At 43.0% G+C, this 18698-nt stretch overlaps 1 protein-coding gene across 6 annotated transcripts in view; it reads right to left on the bottom strand.

The window, feature by feature from the left end:
- LOC128691860 (monocarboxylate transporter 13-like) overlaps positions 1–15948 on the bottom strand; it is a 52358-nt gene extending 36410 nt beyond the window's left edge. For 2 of the 6 annotated variants that reach the window (XM_070100850.1, XM_070100854.1), the window contains exon 1: positions 15559–15948. The gene's annotated coding sequence lies outside the window, so the exon portion shown is untranslated. Of the gene's footprint in view, positions 1–1588; positions 1719–15558 lie in introns of those variants that run through there. The other 4 variants (XM_070100851.1, XM_053780789.2, XM_070100853.1 and 1 more) reach the window with 3 other exon arrangements.
- Positions 15949–18698: the final 2750 nt, after the last annotated feature.

Below are 18698 nucleotides of genomic sequence, written 5' to 3'. Positions count from 1 at the left end.
CCTGACCCAACACCACTAGCTGGTGTCTGAAGTTTGTGTCTTGGTGCCTGACCCAACACCACTAGCTGGTGTCTGAAGTTTGTGTCTTGGTGCCTGACCCAACACCACTAGCTGGTGTCTGAAGTTTGTGTCTTGGTGCCTGACCCAACACCACTAGCTGGTGTCTGAAGTTTGTGCCTTGGTGCCTGACCCAGCACCACTAGCTGGTGTCTGAAGTTTGTGTCTTGGTGCCTGACCCAACACCACTAGCTGGTGTCTGAAGTTTGTGTCTTGGTGCCTGACCCAACACCACTAGCTGGTGTCTGAAGTTTGTGTCTTGGTGCCTGACCCAACACCACTAGCTGGTGTCTGAAGTTTGTGTCTTGGTGCCTGACCCAACACCACTAGCTGGTGTCTGAAGTTTGTGCCTTGGTGCCTGACCCAGCACCACTAGCTGGTGTCTGAAGTTTGTGTCTTGGTGCCTGACCCAACACCACTAGCTGGTGTCTGAAGTTTGTGTCTTGGTGCCTGACCCAACACCACTAGCTGGTGTCTGAAGTTTGTGTCTTGGTGCCTGACCCAACACCACTAGCTGGTGTCTGAAGTTTGTGTCTTGGTGCCTGACCCAATACCACTAGCTGGTGTCTGAAGTTTGTGCCTTGGTGCCTGACCCAGCACCACTAGCTGGTGTCTGAAGTTTGTGTCTTGGTGCCTGACCCAACACCACTAGCTGGTGTCTGAAGTTTGTGCCTTGGTGCCTGACCCAGCACCACTAGCTGGTGTCTGAAGTTTGTGTCTTGGTGCCTGACCCAACACCACTAGCTGGTGTCTGAAGTTTGTGTCTTGGTGCCTGACCCAACACCACTAGCTGGTGTCTGAAGTTTGTGTCTTGGTGCCTGACCCAACACCACTAGCTGGTGTCTGAAGTTTGTGTCTTGGTGCCTGACCCAACACCACTAGCTGGTGTCTGAAGTTTGTGTCTTGGTGCCTGACCCAACACCACTAGCTGGTGTCTGAAGTTTGTGTCTTGGTGCCTGACCCAACACCACTAGCTGGTGTCTGAAGTTTGTGTCTTGGTGCCTGACCCAACACCACTAGCTGGTGTCTGAAGTTTGTGTCTTGGTGCCTGACCCAACACCACTAGCTGGTGTCTGAAGTTTGTGTCTTGGTGCCTGACCCAACACCACTAGCTGGTGTCTGAAGTTTGTGTCTTGGTGCCTGACCCAACACCACTAGCTGGTGTCTGAAGTTTGTGTCTTGGTGCCTGACCCAACACCACTAGCTGGTGTCTGAAGTTTGTGTCTTGGTGCCTGACCCAACACCACTAGCTGGTGTCTGAAGTTTGTGTCTTGGTGCCTGACCCAACACCACTAGCTGGTGTCTGAAGTTTGTGCCTTGGTGCCTGACCCAACACCACTAGCTGGTGTCTGAAGTTTGTGTCTTGGTGCCTGACCCAACACCACTAGCTGGTGTCTGAAGTTTGTGCCTTGGTGCCTGACCCAGCACCACTAGCTGGTGTCTGAAGTTTGTGCCTTGGTGCCTGACCCAACAACCAGAAAGAACACCCCCTCTCTCTCTCTCTCTCGTGCCTGTGTTTGTGTGTACTCACCTGATTGTGGTTGCAGGGGTCGATTCATAACTCCTGGCCCTGCCTCTTCACTGGTCACTAGTTAGTTACCATTTTGTCCTAGGCACAAGTCGATTAGACACTAGGCCAGTTGTATTACTAGTGTGTGTGTGAGAGAGAGGGAGAGAGGGTGGGGAGGGAGGTGCTAGTGTGTGTGAGAGAGAGGGAGGGGGGGAGGTGATAGCCCCGGGGCTCATTATCTGGCCAAGCTTCCTAAATTAAGAAGACACTAGTGCTCTTCATGTAGGTCCGTTAATGCTGGTGACTGACTCTCAGATCACAGAAATTGGTGCATGCATCCTGTTCCTTGGATCTAACCTCATTACTTCCCAATGCCCCAGGCATTCTATGACCCCATGCTTGTTTAGCGCTTTCCCCTGAATTTTTTTTTATTATCACACCGGCCGATTCCCACCAAGGCAGGGTGGCCCGAAAAAGAAAAACTTTCACCATCATTCACTCCATCACTGTCTTGCCAGAAGGGTGCTTTACACTACAGTTTTTAAACTGCAACATTAACACCCCTCCTTCAGAGTGCAGGCACTGTACTTCCCATCTCCAGGACTCAAGTCCGGCCTGCCGGTTTCCCTGAATCCCTTCATAAATGTTACTTTGCTCACACTCCAACAGCACGTCAAGTATTAAAAACCATTTGTCTCCATTCACTCCTATCAAACACGCTCACGCATGCCTGCTGGAAGTCCAAGCCCCTCGCACACAAAACCTCCTTTACCCCCTCCCTCCAACCCTTCCTAGGCCGACCCCTACCCCGCCTTCCTTCCACTACAGACTGATACACTCTTGAAGTCATTCTGTTTCGCTCCATTCTCTCTACATGTCCGAACCACCTCAACAACCCTTCCTCAGCCCTCTGGACAACAGTTTTGGTAATCCCGCACCTCCTCCTAACTTCCAAACTACGAATTCTCTGCATTATATTCACACCACACATTGCCCTCAGACATGACATCTCCACTGCCTCCAGCCTTCTCCTCGCTGCAACATTCATCACCCACGCTTCACACCCATATAAGAGCGTTGGTAAAACTATACTCTCATACATTCCCCTCTTTGCCTCCAAGGACAAAGTTCTTTGTCTCCACAGACTCCTAAGTGCACCACTCACTCTTTTTCCCTCATCAATTCTATGATTCACCTCATCTTTCATAGACCCATCCGCTGACACGTCCACTCCCAAATATCTGAATACGTTCACCTCCTCCATACTCTCTCCCTCCAATCTGATATTCAATCTTTCATCACCTAATCTTTTTGTTATCCTCATAACCTTACTCTTTCCTGTATTCACCTTTAATTTTCTTCTTTTGCACACCCTACCAAATTCATCCACCAATCTCTGCAACTTCTCTTCAGAATCTCCCAAGAGCACAGTGTCATCAGCAAAGAGCAGCTGTGACAACTCCCACTTTGTGTGTGATTCTTTATCTTTTAACTCCACGCCTCTTGCCAAGACCCTCGCATTTACTTCTCTTACAACCCCATCTATAAATATATTAAACAACCACGGTGACATCACACATCCTTGTCTAAGGCCTACTTTTACTGGGAAAAAATTCCCCTCTTTCCTACATACTCTAACTTGAGCCTCACTATCCTCGTAAAAACTCTTCACTGCTTTCAGTAACCTACCTCCTACACCATACACTTGCAACATCTGCCACATTGCCCCCCTATCCACCCTGTCATACGCCTTCTCCAAATCCATAAATGCCACAAAGACCTCTTTAGCCTTATCTAAATACTGTTCACTTATATGTTTCACTGTAAACACCTGGTCCACACACCCCCTACCTTTCCTAAAGCCTCCTTGTTCATCTGCTATCCTATTCTCCGTCTTACTCTTAATTCTTTCAATTATAACTCTACCATACACTTTACCAGGTACACTCAACAGACTTATCCCCCTATAATTTTTGCACTCTCTTTTATCCCCTTTGCCTTTATACAAAGGAACTATGCATGCTCTCTGCCAATCCCTAGGTACCTTACCCTCTTCCATACATTTATTAAATAATTGCACCAACCACTCCAAAACTATATCCCCACCTGCTTTTAACATTTCTATCTTTATCCCATCAATCCCGGCTGCCTTACCCCCTTTCATTTTACCTACTGCCTCACGAACTTCCCCCACACTCACAACTGACTCTTCCTCACTCCTACAAGATGTTATTCCTCCTTGCCCTATACACGAAATCACAGCTTCCCTATCTTCATCAACATTTAACAATTCCTCAAAATATTCCTTCCATCTTCCCAATACCTCTAACTCTCCATTTAATAACTCTCCTCTCCTATTTTTAACTGACAAATCCATTTGTTCTCTAGGCTTTCTTAACTTGTTAATCTCACTCCAAAACTTTTTCTTATTTTCAACAAAATTTGTTGATAACATCTCACCCACTCTCTCATTTGCTCTCTTTTTACATTGCTTCACCACTCTCTTAACTTCTCTCTTTTTCTCCATATACTCTTCCCTCCTTGCATCACTTCTACTTTGTAAAAACTTCTCATATGCTAACTTTTTCTCCCTTACTACTCTCTTTACATCATCATTCCACCAATCGCTCCTCTTCCCTCCTGCACCCACTTTCCTGTAACCACAAACTTCTGCTGAACACTCTAACACTACATTTTTAAACCTACCCCATACCTCTTCGACCCCATTGCCTATGCTCTCATTAGCCCATCTATCCTCCAATAGCTGTTTATATCTTACCCTAACTGCCTCCTCTTTTAGTTTATAAACCTTTACCTCTCTCTTCCCTGATGCTTCTATTCTCCTTGTATCCCATCTACCTTTTACTCTCAGTGTAGCTACAACTAGAAAGTGATCTGATATATCTGTGGCCCCTCTATAAACATGTACATCCTGAAGTCTACTCAACAGTCTTTTATCTACCAATACATAATCCAACAAACTACTGTCATTTCGCCCTACATCATATCGTGTATACTTATTTATCCTCTTTTTCTTAAAATATGTATTACCTATAACTAAACCCCTTTCTATACAAAGTTCAATCAAAGGGCTCCCATTATCATTTACACCTGGCACCCCAAACTTACCTACCACACCCTCTCTAAAAGTTTCTCCTACTTTAGCATTCAAGTCCCCTACCACAATTACTCTCTCACTTGGTTCAAAGGCTCCTATACATTCACTTAACATCTCCCAAAATCTCTCTCTCTCCTCTGCATTCCTCTCTTCTCCAGGTGCATACACGCTTATTATGACCCACTTCTCGCATCCAACCTTTACTTTAATCCACATAATTCTTGAATTTACACATTCATATTCTCTTTTCTCCTTCCATAACTGATCATTTAACATTACTGCTACCCCTTCCTTTGCTCTAACTCTCTCAGATACTCCAGATTTAATCCCATTTATTTCCCCCCACTGAAACTCTCCTACCCCCTTCAGCTTTGTTTCGCTTAGGGCCAGGACATCCAACTTCTTTTCATTCATAACATCAGCAATCATCTGTTTCTTGTCATCCGCACTACATCCACGCACATTTAAGCAACCCAGTTTTATAAAGTTTTTCTTCTTCTCTTTTTTAGTAATTGTATACAGGAGAAGGGGTTACTAGCCCATTGCTCCCGGCATTTTAGTCGCCTCATACGACACGCATGGCTTACGGAGGAAAGATTCTTTTCCACTTCCCCATGGACAATAGAAGAAATAAAAAGAACAAGAGCTATTTAGAAAAAGGAGAAAAACCTAGATGTATGTATATATATATATATGCATGTGCGTGTCTATGAAGTGTGACCAAAGTGTAAGTAGGAGTAGCAAGATATCCCTGTTATCTTAGCGTGGCATTAGTGCTAATAACTTATCAGATAATGGTCAAGATCACACCTGACTTGTTGCTGCCTCACACAACTCAACTCTCATACCTCATTATCTAATTGATTGCGTATTACATTATGTGATCTCCTGCGTATTATATTATGTAATCTCCTGCGTATTACATTATGTGATCTCCTGCGTATTATATTATGTAATCTCCTGCGTATTACATTATGTAATCTCCTGCGTATTACATTATGTGATTTGCGTATTATATTATGTAATCTCCTGCGTATTACATTATGTAATTCCTGCGTATTATATTATGTAATCTCCTGCGTATTACATTATGTAATCTGCGTATTATATTATGTAATCTCCTGCGTATTACATTATGTAATCTCCTGCGTATTACATTATGTAATCGCCTGCGCATTACATTATGTAATCGCCTGCGTATTACATTATGTAATCGCCTGCGTATTACATTATGTAATCGCCTGCGTATTACATTATGTAATCGCCTGCGTATTACATTATGTAATCGCCTGCGTATTACCTTATGTAATCGCCTGCGTATTACATTATGTAATCGCCTGCGTATTACATTGTGTAATCCCTTGCGTATTACATTCATGGGAGGTGCTAAACCTGCGGGGCTTACGTCTGTGGGCTGGAAAGTAATCTAGTTTGATCCATGGAAGTGAATTATTATTATAATCAGAAGTAAGCGCTAAACCACCAAGGTCATACAGCGCTGCCATGGAAGTGAAAGATAACGTCAATTTCTTGGATCAAGAGCCCTTCACCAGCATCAAGGCAGGAGGTAGGATTGGACCCCAGCAACCACATATAGGCCAGTACAGCTGATGAATGGGGGGGACCTGTGCTCCATTTCCTTGGATCAAGCCTAAAATTCTTTCATTCTTCCAGTCTTAACACTGAATAAGTCACTTTGGCCGTTTTGGGTTATCCTAGGTTCCATGCTGCTATGTATGATCTATGTAAGTATGCTGCTATGTATGATCTATGTAAGTATGCTGCTATGTATGATCTATGTAAGTGTATGCTGCTATGTATGATCTATATAAGTGTATGCTGCTATGTATGATCTATATAAGTGTATGCTGCTATGAATGATCTATGTAAGTGTATGCTGCTATGTATGATCTATGTAAGTGTATGCTGCTATGTATGATCTATATAAGTGTATGCTGCTATGTATGATCTATATAAGTGTATGCTGCTATGAATGATCTATATAAGTGTATGCTGCTATGAATGATCTATATAAGTGTATGCTGCTATGTATGATCTATGTAAGTGTATGCTGCTATGTATGATCTATGTAAGTGCTGCTATGTATGATCTATGTAAGTGTATGCTGCTATGTATGATCTATATAAGTGCTGCTATGTATGATCTATGTAAGTGTATGCTGCTATGTATGATCTATATAAGTGTATGATCTATGTATGTGTATGCTGCTGTGTATGATCTATGTAAGTGTATGCTGCTATGTATGATCTATGTAAGTGTATGCTGCTATGTATGATCTATGTAAGTGTATGATCTATGTATGTGTATGCTGCTGTGTATGATCTATGTAAGTGTATGCTGCTATGTATGATCTATATAAGTGTATGCTGCTATGTATGATCTATATAAGTGTATGCTGCTATGTATGATCTATATAAGTGTATGCTGCTATGTATGATCTATATAAGTGTATGCTGCTATGTATGATCTATATAAGTGTATGCTGCTATGTATGATCTATATAAGTGTATGCTGTATAGCCCTTGTGGCTTAGCGCTTCTTTTTGATTATAATAATAATATATAAGTGTATGCTGCTATGTATGATGATCTATGTAAGTGTATGCTGCTATGTATGATCTATGTAGGTGTATGATCTATGTAAGTGTATGCTGCTATGTATGATCTATGTAAGTGTATGCTGCCATGTATGATCTATGTAAGTGTATGCTGCTATGTATGATCTATGTAAGTGTATGCTGCTATGTATGATCTATGTAAGTGTATGCTGCTATGTATGATCTATGTAAGTGTATGCTGCCATGTATGATCTATGTAAGTGTATGCTGCTATGTATGATCTATGTAAGTGTATACTGCTATGTATGATCTATGTAAGTGTATGCTGCTGTGTATGATCTATGTAAGTGTATGCTGCTATGTATGACTTATCACTGCTGCAGCTACTGAGCCTTCAAGACCGGTCATTCCCAGAAGATATATCCAAGCACTCAGGAACTTGGCCAACAACGATGATATCGTCATTACAACCGCTGACAAAGGAGGTGGTGTGGTGTTACTCAACACTGTCGACTACAACAATAGTCTTAAATCTTCTCAACGATGCCAACACATACCAGCCTGTATCAGAATCAGTGCTACTTCAAAGTACCCAGACTTTCCTTCAAAAGGCTCGTAGCATCTTACGAAAATCAGAACAAGGCAAGAAACTACTTAAACTTTTACCAGGTCAACCGAAACCAGCACGTCTGTATGGCCTTCCTAAGACACACAAACCTGGCATCCCACTACGGCCTATCACTTCGGGCATAGGGAGTGCACCACACAGACTAGCCGGCCACCTTTCCAAATACCTTTCAGCGCTTCTGGGCACCATCAGTCAAGCCCACCTCAAACACTCAGGTGACCTTCTCTCCCGAATTTCCAACCTGAATGTCAAAAACAAAAGCATGGCTTCCTTCGATGTCACAGCCCTCTTTACCAACGTTCCTACTGACGCTGCAATCAACATTCTGAGACAGAGGCTCACTGAAAACCACGACCTCCCTTTACCTCTTCTAGATTTCATCAATCTAGTGGAACTTTGTGTTAATTTCAACTTCTTCAAGTATCAGGACAATTGTTACAAACAATGCTTTGGGATGGCAATGGGCAGCCCGCTCAGTGCTGTGCTTGCCAACCTCTTCATGGAAAACCTGGAGACAGAGAAATTCAGCACCCTCATTCCCAACACCGTTACCTGGCTAAGATACGTTGATGATATATTGGTTTTCTATCCGAGACGTCTCAATATCCAGGCCCTTCTCAACAAGATCAATGCAGTTGAACCATCAATAAAGTTTACACTTGAACTCGAAAATGATGGCAAACTTCCTTTCCTCGACGTTCTACTGTGCAGATCTCCCGACAGTGACAAACTTCTCTTCAAAGTGTATAGAAAACCTACCAACAAGGACGATCTTATACACTTTTATTCACACCAAGACACCCGCACTAAGAGAGGAGTCCTCATTGGCTTCTTCTTGAGAGCTCTTCGCATCTCCAGCCCTTGTTTTCTAGAAGAAGAATGCACTTACATAACACAAGCCTTTACCCGTCTTCAGTTCCCATCTTTCTTCATCCGAGATTGCAGACTCAAGGCTCAGTTGCTCTACACCGCAAGAAGCCTCTCTTCGACCCCGTCGGGGTGTAGAATTTATATTCTACAAACGTGATATCCTTTTCACAATGCTGTCGAATCGTGTGGAAATCAAGCCTGTGAATGGTGCAATAAATGACTCCTCGAAGTTAGCTTTAGCTACCGTCGTTAGGACCTGCCTGCAGGTCAAATTTACGGCAACCCACTCTCTGAAAGACTCCTTCATTGTCGTCTGCACAGACGACACGGAAGCACTAAAACTAATGGACGACTCTTCAATCAGGACCCTACAAACACAACAATTCACTCTATCCCCGTCTCCATTCTTGAAGTCGAAACGTTCAGTCTTTGTGAAAAGACTGGACAATATCGTCACCTCTCTCTCTACTGAAGCTCTGAAGACATCTATTGAGGAACAAAACACCTGGGCCTCGGTAGACAGCATCTACAAGATCCCCAACGCCTCATCTATGCTAAAGATTACATTCTCAGACATCTCCATGGCTGCCCAAGCTCTCTCTGACGGTCTGGCCATCTCATATTACCACATTCACCCAAGTCATATAGAACAAGAACGTTTCACATACATCTCCCACTGCTTGACCTGCTACTCCTATAATCACACCACCAAGGACTGCCCCATCAAGAATAAGAAGTTTTGTTCAAAATGTGGGAATGATGGACACGATTTCAGATCCTGCACCATTACTACAGCACCAACATGTCTTAACTGCAAGGGTAATCATCACCCTTGCAGCTAAGTGCCCACTCAGGAAAGAAATCATATTGAAGAAAACTAAAGTTCTGAAGAACACCTTCAATTCACCGACATACGCTGCAATAACCAAACCACAAACCGACACCATCAAGACTCTGCACGCTAATCTACAGGCACCATCGCTCAGCAACTCCCTCTCTCCACTCCCCGACGGTGCTCCCTCCAAGGTGCTGTACTGCATGGTGTATGCACACCTTGCAAACGCAGCAAACCCCGGCACTTTCAACACCACTATTAACGAACTATTCCGTCTGAACAACATGCCTGCCTTCAATTTTCCGGACTCCACACCTTCAGCAGACATCCTCAAGATCCTTCCCAACGTCCTGAACTTTACTGCACCTGCAGACCTGTCTCCTGCCCAAGCAACTGCTCCTGTAACTTCTATAACCACTTCCACCGCTGACAACGTTGATCAAGTTGCCTCAACCACCGTCTCCCACCTCTCCCAGCCTGCTGTTACACAACCATTACACCTCACAGCTGCTCCTGTCGACCCTCAGTCACCTGTTACCACCATTGTAGATTCTCCCAGTGAATCCACTCCAGAAGAGGAAGATAACGACGACTCCAGTAAACTCTCATGGGAAAACCTTACCTTCTACACTTCTTCAAATACTGACACCATGACCTGTACTGAACTCTACAAAAGCCTCGGTGCTGGAACAGTCAAGTATGCATGTGAATCACCGCTTCACTTCACACTCACCCAAGTTCTTGAGTTCATCAAGCCTCTACGTTTCACCTTCAGCAACAAGGCTAAATTATACCACCTATCTAGAAGCAGCTTCAAAAAGTTCGAAAATGGCTCCATTGCTAACCTGCCTCCTCAGTTACTCCTATAACTGTGGAAAAAGACACTCATACCATTTACTCCTATAACTCCCATATGTGTTCTACCCTCTGATGTGACCTAGCCTGCTGCCAGCTACTCAAGATTCAAGACTTCAACTACCACAAGTTCAATGCAACAGTCCCTGCTATTCCTGTTCTCAAGTCTGCCCCACGATCGCCTTAGCTGCTGGGTTAAGCCCTGGCTCTATTTCTCTTACTAAGAACACTCCTCTCCAGAGCTATTCTTCATCTGTCCCGTCTTCCACGCTCATCCCATTGGGATCTTACCTAAACTTGTTTGCTTTGCTTTGCTTCTGTATGTTAGAAGTGATCAAGGTCCCAGGACCGAAACGTTTTCTAATATGTTAGTGTTTGCTTACGTGTCTTTCTAAACCAACTTGTCGGTATTTATTACCAAGGTTTATACCATCTATGTAAGTGTATACTGCTATGTATGATCTATGCAAGTGTATGCTGCTATGTATGATGATCTATGTAAGTGTATGCTGCTATGTATGATAATCTATGTAAGTGTATGCTGCTATGTATGATGATCTATGTAAGTGTATGCTGCTATGTATGATCTATGTAAGTGTATGCTACTATGTATGATCCATGTAAGTGTATGCTGCTATGTATGATCTATGCAAGTGTATGCTGCTATGTATGATCTATGTAAGTGTATGTTGCTATGTATGATGATCTATGTAAGTGTATGCTGCTATGTATGATCTATGTAAGTGTATGTTGCTATGTATGATGATCTATGTAAGTGTATGCTGCTATGTATGATGATCTATGTAAGTGTATGCTGCTATGTATGATCCATGTAAGTGTATGCTGCTATGTATGATCTATGTAAGTGTATGCTGCTATGTATGATGATCTATGTAAGTGTATGCTGCTATGTATGATCCATGTAAGTGTATGCTGCTATGTATGATGATCTATGTAAGTGTATGCTGCTATGTATGATGATCTATGTAAGTGTATGCTGCTATGTATGATCTATGCAAGTGTATGCTGCTATGTATGATGATCTATGTAAGTGTATGCTGCTATGTATGATGATCTATGTAAGTGTATTACCTGGAGTTTACCTGGAGAGAGTTCCGGGGGTCAACGCCCCCGCGGCCCGGTCTGTGACCAGGCCTCCTGGTGGATCAGAGCCTGATCAACCAGGCTGTTGCTGCTGGCTGCACGCAAACCAACGTACGAGCCACAGCCCGGCTGATCAGGAACTGACTTTAGGTGCTTGTCCAGTGCCAGCTTGAAGACTGCCAGGGGTCTGTTGGTAATCCCCCTTATGTGTGCTGGGAGGCAGTTGAACAGTCTCGGGCCCCTGACACTTATTGTATGGTCTCTTAACGTGCTAGTGACACCCCTGCTTTTCATTGGGGGGATGGTGCATCGTCTGCCAAGTCTTTTGCTTTCGTAGTGAGTGATTTTCGTGTGCAAGTTCGGTACTAGTTCCTCTAGGATTTTCCAGGTGTATATAATCATGTATCTCTCCCTCCTGCGTTCCAGGGAATACAGGTTTAGGAACCTCAAGCGCTCCCAATAATTGAGGTGTTTTATCTCCGTTATGCGCGCCGTGAAAGTTCTCTGTACATTTTCTAGGTCGGCAATTTCACCTGCCTTGAAAGGTGCTGTTAGTGTGCAGCAATATTCCAGCCTAGATAGAACAAGTGACCTGAAGAGTGTCATCATGGGCTTGGCCTCCCTATGCTGCTATGTATGATCCATGTAAGTGTATGCTGCTATGTATGATCTATGCAAGTGTATGCTGCTATGTATGATCTATGCAAGTGTATGCTGCTATGTATGATCTATGTAAGTGTATGCTGCTATGTATGATCTATGCAAGTGTATGCTGCTATGTATGATCTATGCAAGTGTATGCTGCTATGTATGATCTATGCAAGTGTATGCTGCTATGTATGATCCATGTAAGTGTATGCTGCTATGTATGATCTATGTAAGTGTATGCTGCTATGTATGATCTATGCAAGTGTATGCTGCTATGTATGATCTATGTAAGTGTATGCTGCTATGTATGATCTATGTAAGTGTATGCTGCTATGTATGATCTATGCAAGTGTATGATCTATGCAAGTGTATGCTGCTATGTATGATCTATGCAAGTGTATGCTGCTATGTATGATCTATGCAAGTGTATGCTGCTATGTATGATCTATGTAAGTGTATGCTGCTATGTATGATCTATGTAAGTGTATGCTGCTATGTATGATCTATGCAAGTGTATGCTGCTATGTATGATCTATGCAAGTGTATGCTGCTATGTATGATCTATGCAAGTGTATGCTGCTATGTATGATCTATGTAAGTGTATGCTGCTATGTATGATGATCTATGTAAGTGTATGCTGCTATGTATGATGATCTATGTAAGTGTATACTGCTATGGTGGCCTGGTGGTTAACGCTCTCGCTTCACACGGTGAGGGCCTGGGTTCGATTCCCAGCCAGAGTAGAAACATTGGACGTGTTTCTTTCCACCTGTTGTCTATGTTCCCCATCAGTAAAATGGGTACCTGGGTATTAGTCGACTGGTGTGGGTCGCATCCTGGGACACTGACCTAAGGAGGCCTGGTCACAGACCGGGCCGCGGGGGCGTTGACCCCCGGAACTCTCTCCAGGTAAACTCCAGGTATGTATGATCTATGCAAGTGTATGCTGTTATGTATGCTGATCTATGTAAGTGTATGTTGCTATGTATGATCTATGTAAGTGTATGTTGCTATGTATGATCTATGTAAGTGTATGCTGCTATGTATGATGATCTATGTAAGTGTATGCTGCTATGTATGATGATCTATGTACGTGTATGTTGCTATGTATGATCTATGTAAGTGTATGCTGCTATGTATGATGATCTATGTAAGTGTATGCTGCTATGTATGATGATCTATGTACGTGTATGCTGCTATGTATGATGATCTATGTACGTGTATGCTGCTATGTATGATGATCTATGTATGTGTATGCTGCTATGTATGATAATCCATGTGTATTTGTGTATACCTGAATAAACTTACTAAGATAAATTAGACACGTGTAACATGTGAATCTTTATTCTGTAGACGTTTCGCCACCCAGTGGCTTTACCACTGTGTATATTAGCTTTACCACTGTGTATATTAGCTTTATCACTGTGTATATTAGCTTTATCACTGTGTATATTGGCTTTACCACTGTGTATATTAGCTTTACCACTGTGTATATTGGCTTTACCACTGTGTATATTAGCTTTATCACTGTGTATATTGGCTTTACCACTGTGTATATTAGCTTTATCACTGTGTATATTAGCTTTATCACTGTGTATATTGGCTTTACCACTGTGTATATTAGCTTTACCACTGTGTATATTGACTTGATCAGTACAACACACAAGTCTGGTTTAACGTGTTTCTTAAATGTAATTATAGTCGAGTACACAGGCGGGAGCCCACCTACTATATTTACCGCTAAGCTGCTGAACACAACTGTCTCCCCCCTTATTACATATTGCGTGTGAACACGTTGGGGTATAGCGTGTGAAGACGTAAGGGGTCATGTAGCGTGTGAAGACGTAAGGGGTCATGTAGCGTGTGAAGACGTAAGGGGTCATATAGCGTGTGAAGACGTAAGGGGTCATATAGCGTGTGAAGACGTAAGGGGTCATATAGCGTGTGAAGACGTAAGGGGTCATATAGCGTGTGAATACATAGGGGTTATATAGCGTGTGAATGCATAGGGGTTATATAGCGTGTGAATGCATAGGGGTTATATAGCGTGTGAATACGTAAGGGGTCATATAGCGTGTGAACATGTAAGGGGTCATATAGCGTGTGAATATGTTTGGGTCATATAGCGTGTGAACACGATGGGGTCATATAGCGTGTGAACACGATGGGGTCATATAGCGTGTGAACACGATGGGGTCATATAGCTTGTGAACACGATGGGGTCATATAGCTTGTGAACACGATGGGGTCATATAGCGTGTGAACACGATGGGGTCATATAGCGTGTGAACACGATGGGGTCATAAAGCTTGTGAACACGATGGGGTCATATAGCGTGTGAACACGATGGGGTCATATAGCTTGTGAACACGATGGGGTCATATAGCGTGTGAACACGATGGGGTCATATAGCGTGTGAACACGATGGGGTCATATAGCTTGTGAACACGAGGGGGTCATATAGCGTGTGAACACGATGGGGTCATATAGCTTGTGAACACGATGGGGTCATATAGCGTGTGAACACGATGGGGTCATATAGCGTGTGAACACGATGGGGTCATATAGATTGTGAACACGATGGGGTCATATAGCGTGTGAACACGATGGGGTCATATAGCTTGTGAACACGATGGGGTCATATAGCGTGTGGACACGATGGGGTCATATAGCGTGTGGACACGGTGGGGTCATATAGCGTGTGGACACGGTGGGGTCATATAGCGTGTGAACACGGTGGGGTCATATAGCGTGTGAACACGGTGGGGTCATATAGCGTGTGAACACGGTGGGGTCATATAGCGTGTGAACACGGTGGGGTCATATAGCGTGTGAACACGATGGGGTCATATAGCGTGTGAACACGATGGGGTCATATAGCGTGTGAACACGATGGGGTCATATAGCGTGTGAACACGATGGGGTCATATAGCGTGTGAACACGATGGGGTCATGTAGCGTGTGAACACGATGGGGTCATGTAGCGTGTGAACACGATGGGGTCATGTAGCGTGTGAACACGATGGGGTCATGTAGCGTGTGAACACGATGGGGTCATATAGCGTGTGAACACGATGGGGTCATATAGCGTGTGAACACGGTGGGGTCATATAGCGTGTGAACACGATGGGGTCATGTAGCGTGTGAACACGATGGGGTCATGTAGCGTGTGAACACGATGGGGTCATATAGCGTGTGAACACGATGGGGTCATATAGCGTGTGAACACGGTGGGGTCATATAGCGTGTGAACACGATGGGGTCATGTAGCGTGTGAACACGGTGGGGTCACAAGAACATAAGCCAAACAACGTGGATCATAGTGAAACCTAAATTCGAGGTATTATATACTTACTGGGTTGTAGTTGTTGGGCTGATGATAAGCTGTGTAGATAGGTACCTCACCACTGGGATGTTGTAATATATTACCAGTGTAACATTGAAAAATATATATTGGGTTTAGAGACCCGGGAGAGTTAGCAGTCCAAGCTGTGTAACATATTTCCATTTGTATCATTTTTAGCCTCCCCAAGAGCTGATATAACTCTTGGGTACCTATTTCCTGCTAGGTAATAGGGACAGCTCGTGTTAGGAGACTTACCCATATGTCTTGGTGTAAAAGATACCAGATATAAGTGAAACTAACAGTGAGGTAGAGTGTGAGTATCAGAGAGTCAGTGGCTGGTAGTGAGAGCAGCTGTGACACATCTCTCCCTCCTGACCTTCACACACTACACTTGTACACTCTGTATCAGCCCCTCACCGGAGCTTCCTTGACGCTGGTGAGGGGCTCTTGATCTAGGGTTCCCTGGAATTAAGCCTGAATACCTTCCATTCTCTCCCACATGCGCTGTATAATCCTACGGGTTTAGCGCTCCCCATCATCACCTTGTATCTAAGTTAAATTTTTTTTTTAGATTGTCTACATAACATCAATTGTTTGCAATAGTTTATAAACATTTGGTCGCCATTATAATAATAATATTGATGGAGTAGCAATAAACTTAGTGGTTATATATCTAGGGAATGGGATGTAATCAGATTTGATCCAAGGAAGGGGAGAGTAGTTTCAATTCCTTGGATGAAGAGCCTTTCGCCACCAACAAGGTGCCTTCCCCGTCCCATTAACAAGACAGTCCTGGTGTTGTCAATCATGTACCAGTACTGTTCACTGTCTACCTGTCTAATAGTGCTTGCATTGGTCGCTTCATAGCTCCTGGCCCTGCCTTTAAACTTACCATATTTCTTGGCATCTACAGTATGGTCATACCTACTCTTGAAACTGTGTCTGCAATAGTATCTTCCACATACTCAGCAACCTGACACCTGAAAAAGTACTTCATAAAAGTCCTTATGTCTCGTTTACATTTTTATCTCTCGTCTTGCTTCCTGGCTTACCCTGCAGCCTAATATCAATCATGGCATCTTAGCCAGTCCCTATATTCAATAATTCCCTGAGTATATTGTATGCCATAATAATATCTCCCCTAGACATGCCCTTCTAGTGATGTTAGGCTATAAGAGTTGTTCTGATTTTTTAACCTGGGGTAGGAAGGCTTATCCACCCAGGATAACCCAATCAAGTCATTGCATCATCCAGGACTGTCTTGTTTCCATTGTGGTCCCTAAATATTGTCCTCCCAGGATGCCACTCACCAGTCGACTAACACTTACTGTTAGGTGAACAGTGAGTTTCCTTGTCTTAGAAGTGTTGTTCAGTTATAGGCCTATCCTTCAAACTATTCCAATATCACCCTTTAATTTATAAGCCTATCACTTAATAATCAACAGACCTGTTATCTTTTTTTGAACATCAGTACATTTGCCATTTTCCTGTGGCCTTCAGATTATTGAAGGTTTTCAAATAGATTTGTATTTTTACTTGTAGCGAATTCTCTCTTCAACCCCCCCCCCCCCCCAAAAAAAAAAAAAAAAAAATTAAGTAAAGGATAGCTCAGTTGTGCACACTTCAAAAACCCGTTGTGAAATATTATCTAGCCTTGATGAGGGTTCTCTGCCTTATAGGTTTAGCACTTGATTTTGATTACAATCAAATTTACTTTATGTAAATTATTATTAATTTATGGGAAAATTCTAAATCTCTAAGGATCTCTCAGCACCTAAAGAATGGGATATAGTCAGGTTTGATCCAAGGAAGGGGAGGGTAGCTCCAGTTACTTAGATCAGAGAGTCCTCCAGCATAAAGTCTACAATATTCTCTTCTGTAAAAACAACCTGGAGATTCATTTTTAGTTTAGTATTTAAAAAAAGCACTAAACCATGTGGGTCATCCAGCACTGCAGTTTGGGTGTGTTAGGGCTAATTAGTGCAGGTGCAAAATTAATATAATTTGTTGTAAATACACTTAATTCAGTGAAGTTTGCTTGTGGATGAAACATACTAATATAGACTTTATCAAGCACATAGACAGCAACTTTGGTACTTTCTTTAGCACTCCTCACAGCCCTTTCTAACTTTACCCTTTGTTATCCTCTCCACCCTCAATAGTCTCGAATTAGGCAAGCACACCCTACCCTGCAGTGCTGTATGTCCCTTGTGGGTTTAAAGTTTGGTTATGAGTATAATAATATAAAGTACTTAGCACAATGAAAAAAAAACTGAAGTTTACGTAGTGTCCATGGTGGGTGGTTAAGTGTAAAAGCTAAGTAGCGTGCTGTTATAAGCCTTCTGATCCACACCTGGTTTCCTTTGTTCCAAGATGAGGTGTTATGGGAATCTATGTGAATATACCATAATTTTGCTTTATGGTGCTAGTTTGATTGTAGGACTCCAAACAGCCTGGATCTATCCCATGCCTGACCCTTGTGGGTTTAGTGCTTAGTTATGATTATAATAATGTCCTGTGCCATGATGTGGGAATGTGTTGAATACATGCTTTGTTGACACGTTCCATTCTACATTCACACTTGTGTTCTTTTGAGCAGATGGGATGACTCTTAGCAATGTCTTCAGGAGATGCTATAAACTCCTGCAACCTTTGGTCCAGTGTAGTGTGTGGAGGTTCTAATTATGTCTTGGATGATTTTGGTAGTAAGCACAGCAATATCGATGTTGGATTTGCTTAGTATAAGGGTCATCATGGCTCATGAAATTGTAATAACATGATTGTAAATAAACCACAGAATGGGTGGGGTTAGAACCCATGGTGAGCAAGTAGTAAAACTCCAGGCCAGTGCATAAGCCACTGGGCCAGCTGGCTACAATAAAATTCATCCAACTAGATATATTTATACACCATAGAGATTAGCATGAATCTTATTTTAGCCAGCTGGCTGAATGGCTTACACACTGGCCTGGAGCTTTGACTCGCTTGCCATGGATTCTAACTCCCACTAGTTCTGTGGTTAGTAAAGGGGTCACTGTGTTGGCTGTGGTGAGGGTAAGTAATATGCATTTTTGTTAAATTTTGTTCTGGTTCCTGTCACTGATATCATGAGCTCTTTGCTTGAAGTGAATAAAACACTCGGTGAGGGA

Source organism: Cherax quadricarinatus, chromosome 75 (assembly GCF_038502225.1).
Source record: "Cherax quadricarinatus isolate ZL_2023a chromosome 75, ASM3850222v1, whole genome shotgun sequence".
NCBI classification, from domain to species: Eukaryota; Metazoa; Arthropoda; class Malacostraca; order Decapoda; family Parastacidae; genus Cherax; species Cherax quadricarinatus.
Note: the sequence above shows the minus strand (reverse complement) of the source record. Positions and strands in the feature narration are given on the sequence as shown.